The sequence below is a fragment of the Macaca fascicularis genome, chromosome 19, assembly GCF_037993035.2.
Source record: "Macaca fascicularis isolate 582-1 chromosome 19, T2T-MFA8v1.1".
Taxonomy (NCBI): domain Eukaryota; kingdom Metazoa; phylum Chordata; class Mammalia; order Primates; family Cercopithecidae; genus Macaca; species Macaca fascicularis.
This window is the reverse complement of record NC_088393.1, coordinates 3,459,976-3,467,840: the sequence shown is the minus strand read 5'-3', so window position 1 is coordinate 3,467,840 and position 7,865 is coordinate 3,459,976. Positions and strand designations below refer to the sequence as shown.

Sequence of the window (7,865 nt, the reverse complement as noted above, 5' to 3'; positions counted from 1 at the left end):
CCCAGGCTGGAGTACCATGGCGCGATCTCGGCTCACTGCAACCTCTGCCTCTCGGGTTCAAGCGATTCTCCTGCCTCAACCTCCCGAGTAGCTGGGACTACAGATGCCCGCACCACGCCCGGCTAGTTTTTGTATTTTTAGTAGAGACAGGTTTTCAGCATGTTGGCCAGGCTGGTCTCGAACTTCTGACCTCAAGTGATCTGCCCCTTGGCCTCCCAAAGTGCTGGGATTACAGGTGTCAGCCACCGCGCCCGGTCTCACCTTCTTTATTTCTGCAAAAGAAATTAAAATAATCCACGCCATTAATCGTGCATGTATTTCGAGTAGGACAACAATGAATTGGGAGAACATTTCTGTCAATTATAACTCAGATGGTGATCAGTTTTCTGTCGTCCTTGGAAATTTCTCATCTCTCATCTCTATTTTTTTTTCCATATGTCTTGAGCACACCAAGCTTTTACATTGGCCTTCATTTTTGCTGTTCCCTGTGCCTGGGGTCCGTTTGGACTTTTTCCTATCCTTGAAATCCAAATCTAAAGGATGATCTTTCCTACCCATACCATACAACTTAGCTCCCGGTGGCAATCACACCACCTTCATTTTTTTTGTAGTGTTAGCTGTGAAATTTCTTGTTTATCTACTTATGTACTAGTTTATTAGTTTATAGTTCGTCTACCCCAATGCAAAATAATGACAGTAGACACTTTGCTGGTTTTTATGACTGGTTTGCAATAAATATGGAATATTAGGCACCTGCTGCCTACTAATGTTTCTATTCTCACAAGCGTCTCATAAATTGACTGCATGAAAGAATGCATTTGTGGGTGAGTAGATGGGTGGGTGAATAAATGAACAAAGATAGCGAGCGGACAACACTGACTCCCATTCATTGCGGGGCTATGACGCTCTGGAGTCCAGGTGGCCAAACGCGGCTGCACCACGTGGCCGGCCCAGCACCACGTGGTCAGCTCGGCGACCGGCTGGAGTCAGCCACTGTTCCACCGTGCACCGCTTCGTTCCCGCCCTAGAGGGCAAACCAGCCCCGACTTCCGGCCTCCATTAGGTCGTAGAGGTCAGTTGCCCTAACGACCAGCTGGTTCCCGCCTCTACGTTGCGTCACTTCCTTCCACGCCCACCTCGATCATTAACGCGCCTGTGCAGAAGGGAAGCAACCCGGGGAGCCCTTCTTCTGCGCAGGCGTCGCGCCCGGGGGCCGGGGCCGGGCGGCTCCGCGGTGCGCAAGCGCAACCGTCGGTGGGTCGGGGATCGGTCGCCTGAGAGGTGAGTGAGGGGCACTGTGCTGAGCCTGGCGGGTGTGGGGTCTGCGACTCGGGGCTCACGGGGCCCCAGAGCCCGTAAGAGGTTGGGGATCGTGAGGCCAGGGTCAGCGCGACCCGCGGGGTCCTGTGAGTAGGCGGAGCGGAGGGGAAACTGAGGCCGGGCGGCATCGGCAGGCCCTTCGAGCCCTGATCTCCCTTCCCCGGGCCCCAGGTCCTGGAAATGCTGGTCCGCGGACTGGTGGCGAGGACGGCTGGAGGGGAAGGCGCCCCGCATGTACTGAGCGCTCGCTGGGTGTTCGCTGCCGTTCCGCTCTTACTAACTGCCTGGAAAAGTCGTCCCTGTGACTCGGGGACCCCCGTTTGTGGGGACTCAAGTCGGGGCTCTGGTCCCAGCGTCGCCAGTCCCTACCTGGGTGACCTTGCCCAGCCTCTTGGCTTCTCGGAGCCTCAGTTTTCCCGTCTGTAAAACGGGCGTTGTCAGAAGTCCCTGCCTGGGAGAATGAGAGCCGCCGCAGGGTCCAGCGGAATCTGAGAACTCCAAAGAATTAGCAGCCGTTCGTCTTATTTCATGTTTAGAGTCTTCTTCTGCATATCGTGCTAGAGGTGGGGGAAATCTGGGATTCAGAACCAGCCCACCACCACCACCCACCCGCTGTGTAAACCTGGATGAGTTGCCTTCCCTCTCTGAGCAAACCTTCTTTTTCGTAAACGAGTTGTAAAAGCAGATGTCTGGGAGGGTCATTATGAGGATAAGCCCACATTCAATGATTTGATCAGGTGCCTGGAACTTGATAAGAGAGAGCTGGCTTGAGAACAGCTGTTTTTGTTATTAGGTGGCAGAAAATTGCAGTGCAATGTGCCTCTCAGAGGTTGGATCATTGTCCCGTTTACTTTTGCTTCTGTCTCTGATTATTCGTTCTCTCTGCCTTTTCCCTCCCTTGACCAGTGTGGTTCTCAACCAGGAACAATTCTGTGCCCCAGAGATTCTTGGTGACATTTGTGCTTTTCACGATTCAGGGGACCCCCTGGTTTGGAGTCGGTGGAGGCCAGGGTTGCTGCTCAGCACCCTGCAGTGCCCAGGACGGCCCCACCCCAGAAAACGATCCAACTTTGAATGTCAATAACGCTTTAAAAACCACACCCTACCATACGGGTGGATCACCTGAGGTCAGGAGTTCGAGACCAGCCTGACCAATGTGGTGAAACCCCGTCTCTCTTGAAAATACAAAACTTAGCTGGGCATGGTGGCGTGCGCCTGTAATCCCAGCTACTCAGGAGGCTGAGGCAGAAGAATCCCTTGAACCCAGGAGGCAGAGGTTACAGAGACCCAAGATCACGCCACTGCACTCCAGCCTGGGTGACAGAGCGAGACCCTGTCAAAAAAAACCAAAAAACAAAAAAAACCTACCCTAGATCAGTGATTCTTCCCCAGCATGGGCAGCTGGGAGTGTGTGGGCCCGGGAAATGGTATACAAAGTTTTGTGTGTGCACCCAATTTTGTGTGGCGAGAAGTGGGCACTTTGGAGTTTAGCTTCTCAAGTGAGGCTGCCTGGGTTCAGAACGCCTCATTTGCATCCTCCTAGCTGGGTGGTCTTGGGTGGTTCCCATCTTTCCAAGCCTCAGTTTTTCTTCTGTGGAATGGGGATTATAAAAGTAACCACCTCAGGTGTGTGAGGATTCAACCGGGCAAGGTATCAGCTAACCAGAAGGCCAAATCCACCTCTGGCCTGTTTTTGGGAATGAAGGTTTGTGGGAACACAGCCACACTCCTTGGTTTGCATGTTACCTGTGGTTGGTTTCGAGCTAAGAAGACACAGTTGAACAGTTGCCGTAGGGACCTTAGCGCCTGCCGAGCTGAAGACAGTCTGGCCCTTTTCAGAAAAACCTCTGCTGACCCCTAAAATAAGCTATCGCATGTACAGCACTTAGCTGGGTGCCTGGAAAGCTGTAAGCGCGCCAAGGATTTGAGCTGAGGTTTATAATTAAATCTTCCTAGAAGGGTGAATGATTCCAAATGGGGGTGAGCTCTGCCCCAGATTGGACGGATCCTTGAGAGCGGCAGTCTTACTCAATTCTATGGTTGTTTTTTTGCCAAGACCCAACAGTGGCCCTGGTAGGAAGTGCTCGGTACAGGCCGAAGGCATAAAAGGGGTGGTTTGAGATAAGGTCTTGCTCTGTCGCCCAGGCTGGAGTGTAGTGGCGCAATCTCCGCTCACTGCAGCCTCGACCTCCCGGGCTCAGGCCCTCCCACCTCAGCCTCCTGAGTAGCTGGGACTACAGGTGTGCACTACCACACCCGGCTAATTTTAGTATTTTGTTGTTTTAGAGATAGGGTTTCACCGTGTTACCCAGGCTGGTCTCAAACTCCTGGGTTCAAGCGATCCTCCACCTTGGCCTCCAGAGTTCTGTGATTACAGGCGTGCCTCACTGCACCTGGCCCGTTTTCTCTTTTACTGAGGTGGAAACAGAAACCCAGAGAGAAATGGCCTCCCCATTTCAAGGAACTTGACCACGTGTCTGTGAATTTTTCAACCATCGAAGGCTTTCCTGAGTCCATAGGGTTTAGACGCTGCCAGATGCTGGCGTTCAAAGGGAAGCTGGGTCTGTCAAGAGGTAGAAAGCCTTGTAAGAGATGCTGGGCCAGAGATGGAGTTTGCAGGAATACTAGATTCTCTCCTAGAGTTGGGCAGGAGAGGTGAGCACTTGAGTTTGAGTGGCACGTACAGGGTTTGGTGTAGGCCCCACAGACGACCCCCAGCTGGTGGGGGGGCCTCCTATGCACACTCCTGGGGTTCCAGGGAGCACTTGAGGGCTTTTATGTGTACAGTGACCTCCTGGTGGCATTTTAGAAGAAAGTGGACTTCGATGTGGGGAGTGGGCAGGGGACTGAGCTAGAACTCGGGTGTCCTGAGAGGGAGTGAGGAGCAGGGCACCTGGCTTTCCTGCCCTGCTGTTGGTGAGAAGCAACGTGGATTTGGGATGGAGGCGGGCAGAGTGCTCACAGAAGGCGGTGGGCAAGAGCGGGCGCTTCCTACTGGAGTGTAAGGAGGTAAGATGGCCTCAGTTTACGAGGATATTCTGTTTTTTTCCATTGAATGATCCATTCTGGGCAGGGAAATAAGGAAGAGAGGTGGTTGTGAGTTTTTTGTCTGGTTTTAGAGACAGGGTCTCACTTTGTCACCCGGGCTGGAGTGCAGAGCCCAGTCACAGCTCACTGCAGCCTCCAACTCCTGGGCTCAAAACGATCTTCTCGCCTCAGCCTCTCAAGCAGCTGGGACTACTGATGTGTGCCGCCACGTCAGGCTAATTTTTTTTTTTTTTGGTGGAGTCTCTTTTGTAGGGTCTCACTGTACACTGTATAATAGCCCAAACTGGTCTCGAACACCTGGACTCGAGCGATTCTCTCGCCTCGGCCTCCCAAAGTGCTGGGATTACAGGCGTGAGCCCCCGCCCCTGACCGAGGGGGCCGTGGTTTGATTTTGTTTTCATTTTAATGATAAAATGAAAAGGTGGGATGTGGAGTCCTCGGCTCAGAGCCGAAAGGGACACTGAAGGCCCCTACGCGGGAGCTGGCGCCACCCCCACGGGCCAGCACTCCTCCCACCCTCACTTGTGCGGCCTCTGCCTTGAGACCAGGCCTCGGCCATGGCTCCTGCGCACCCATAAAGCCGTCGCTGTTGGGAGACACAGCAGGCCTTCTCTGAGAATGCTGTCCCGCAGCCAAACCCTCCAAGTTGTGGTTGTCCCAGAGACAGCGAGTGCCAAACGGCAGTTGAGGAACATGCGTCCTCATGCCTGCTGGACCTCCCTCCGAAGAGCAGAAAACTTTCTGACGGGAGAGCCCGGCTGCTGAAGCAGATTTGAGAACCGTTTGATGATGTCCCCCACCTTGGGGATGGCAGAGAAGCCACAGGTCCTAGCACCCCCGGCCTGTGTCACGTGCAGGGCGGGGCCGTGCTTACCGTAGGTGAGCTGTCCTCCACCACGGACCGCAGTTCTGACACCCAGAATACCCTGCAAACAGAAGGTTTTCAGAAAGTTCACAGCAAAGTCATCTGGCCAGAAAAAGCTGACCCGTGCTGACTTCCAGCCTTTCTTCTTCCCACTTAGTGGCCGCCATGATTTACAGCTGGGGGCGGTTTGGCAGCGTCTGGGGACGTGTGTGGTCGTCTCAGCCGGAGAGTGTTTCAGGCGTGCATGGGGGGGAGCCAGGGGTGCCGCTCAGCTGCCTGCCATGCGCAGGACAGAATCATCCACCCAAGATGCCCACGGTGCCAGGGGGGAGACACCTGCGTTAATTATTTGGGAAAAAATTGAGCCTGCTCCCTGCTCACACAGACACCAGAATAAACTTCCAGCGGGGCAGAGGGTGGGAATCGAGGTCCCCAGGTCCTCGGGTTCGCCGCCTCGCTCCCTCTCCGTGTAGCGTGTAGATTTATCTTTTGTTGTTTTGTTAGAGACAGGGTCTCACTTTGTCGCCCAAGTTGCTCTCGAACTCCTGGGCTCAAGCAACCCTCCACAGTTTGTGAATTTCAATGGGTGCAGCCTCCTGGGCCTTGGTAGAGCAAACAATCACGGGACACAGAGTCTCCTGGGGATCAGTGGCATCCCCTGGCCCAGGGAGTCTAAGCTGGGACACTTCTGCTCAGCTGTGCCCCAGGCTAACGGGGAGGGGGCAGGGTAGAGACCACGAGGCCAAGAGGTTCTCTGGGCCGTGGAGGGTGTTCCAGGAGAGAAAAGAGCACGTGCAAAGGCCCTGGGGTACAGAGGCGCTGGCGGGACCGGGAGGGAGGAGTGTGACTCAGTGAGGCTCACTGTTCCACTCTCTGAACCCTCAGTGGATCCCTAGCCACCCGCCACCCCGTCCAGTCCTCACACCTCAGTCTAAGAGAGAAGGAAACCGGTACACCAAAGATGAGATTTCTTGGTTTAGAAGGAGCGCACATCCCCCTCCACACACCCGCCCCCAGCGTGGATCGTGCTAGGCCCTGCGTGCCTGGAATGCTAAGCCGCGTTCCAGCTGTCACTGGTATGATCTTGCGTGTGCCACCTGTCCGGGCCTGTCACCCCTCTATAAGAGGGGGCTGTGACCCCCGCCTTCTAGGTTTAAGGGGGGACTCAGCCAGGTGTGGTTTCTTTTTTTTTTTTTTTTTTGAGACGACGTCTCGCTCTGTCTCCCAGGCTGGAGTGCAGTGGCGCGATCTCAGCTCACTACAATCTCCACCCCCCAGGTTCAAATGACTCTCCTGCCTCAGCCTCCCGAGTAGCTGGGATTACAGGCGCCCGCCACCACGCCCCACGCCCGGCTAATTTTTGTATTTTTAGTAGAAGCCAGTCTGGTCACGAACTCCTGACCGTCTCAGCCTCCCAAAGTGCTGGGATTATAGGCCTGAGCCACCGCGCCTGCCTCAGGTCTTGTTTCTCCTGCTTGCTGTTGCCTCTTCCGAATCTGAAGTCACCAAGTGAGGTGTGTTTGCATGGGGATCCTGACCTGAGGCCGCCTGTTACAGAATCCTTTCCAATGAAACCTCTAAAAAGGTGTCGGCACCATTCTCAGCTAAAGACAACTGGCTGGGTGGGACCCTCGTCTCAAAGACCCCAGACTTTGAAAAGAAACTGTTATTTTTTTTCAGGCAGGGTCTTGCTGTCTTTCCCAGGCTGGAGTGCAGGGGTGCTCACTGCGGCACGAACCTCCTGGGCTCAAGCGATCCTCCTGCCTCAGCCCCTCAAGCAGCTAGGGCTAGAGATGTGTGCCACCACACCCAGCTAATTTTTTAATGTTTTGCAGAGCTGGGGTCTCCCTGTGTTGCCCAGGCTGCTCTTGAATTCCTGTGCTCAAGTGATCCTCCCACTTTGGCCTCCCAAAGTGCTGCTGGGATCTCAGGTGTGAGGCGCTGTGCCGGGCCTTTTTTTTTTTTTTTTTTTTTTGAGCTGGAGCTTCACTCTTTTTGCCCAGGCTGGAGTGCAATGGCGTGATCTCGTCTCACCACAACCTCCGCCTCCCAGGTTCAAGCAATTCTCTTATCTCACCCTCCCAAGTAGCTGGAATTACAGGCATATGCCACTACAACTGGCTATTTTTTGGAGACTGGGTTTCACCACGTTGGCCAGGCTGGTCTCAAACTCCTGACCTCAGGTGATCCGCTCGCCTTGGCCTCCCAAAGTGCTGGGATTACAAGTGTGAGCCACCGTGCCCAACCAGTGTTTCTTTTTTTTTGAGACGGAATTTTGCTCTGTCACCCAGGATGGAGTGCAGTGGCTCTATCTCAGCTCACTGCAGCCTCCACCTCCCGGGTTCGAGCGATTCTCCTGCCTCAGCCTCCTGAGTAGCTGGGACTACAGGTGTGTGCCACCATGATTGGCTAATTTTGTTTGTATTTTTAATAGAGACGGGGTTTCACCACGTTGGTCTCGAACTCCTGACCTCAGGCGATCCACCTGCCTCAGCCTCCAAAAGTGCTGGAATTACAGGCGTGAGCCACCGTGCCTGGCCAAGAATTACCATCTTAATCAGTTATAAATGCACAGTTCAGTGGCTTTAAGCACATCTACACGGCTATGCAGCCATCGCCACCATCACCTCCA

At 54.2% G+C, this 7,865-nt stretch overlaps 1 protein-coding gene across 1 annotated transcript in view; it reads left to right on the top strand.

The window, feature by feature from the left end:
- The first annotated feature begins 1,240 nt into the window (after window positions 1–1,240).
- The window catches only part of SGTA (small glutamine rich tetratricopeptide repeat co-chaperone alpha), a 29,901-nt gene continuing 23,276 nt past the window's right edge, over window positions 1,241–7,865 (top strand). The window contains exon 1 of the mRNA XM_005587475.5: window positions 1,241–1,281. The gene's annotated coding sequence lies outside the window, so the exon portion shown is untranslated. The remainder of the gene's footprint in view (window positions 1,282–7,865) is intronic.